Below are 376 nucleotides of genomic sequence, written 5' to 3'. Positions count from 1 at the left end.
GAAACCCCGCCCGCAGCCGCCGCCGCCGTCCAAGGGCCGCCCTCGGCACGGCCCCGCCCTCGGGGAGGGTCCCGCCGCCACCTGAACCGCGGCGGGAACGCAGCATCGGGAATGCGGCGGGATGGGATCACTGCTTCCAGGAGCAGTGATACCTTAAACAAGGGCAAAACACGGGACCGCATCCTGCTGAGCCGCGCGTCTGCCCAAGCGGTGCCGCACAGGTCCAGGCACAGCTTACACCGGTAAAGCTCACACACGTACAAGTCACAGGTCCAGTTACAGCTCACACATGTGCAGCACACCCTGGTATCAGTCACACAGGTCCAGCCACAGCTCACACATGTGCAGCACACCCTGGTATCAGTCACACAGGTCC

This window comes from Haemorhous mexicanus, chromosome 23, assembly GCF_027477595.1.
Source record: "Haemorhous mexicanus isolate bHaeMex1 chromosome 23, bHaeMex1.pri, whole genome shotgun sequence".
Classification (NCBI taxonomy): Eukaryota; Metazoa; Chordata; class Aves; order Passeriformes; family Fringillidae; genus Haemorhous; species Haemorhous mexicanus.
The sequence above is the reverse complement of the archived record's forward strand: the minus strand, read 5'-3'. Positions refer to the sequence as shown.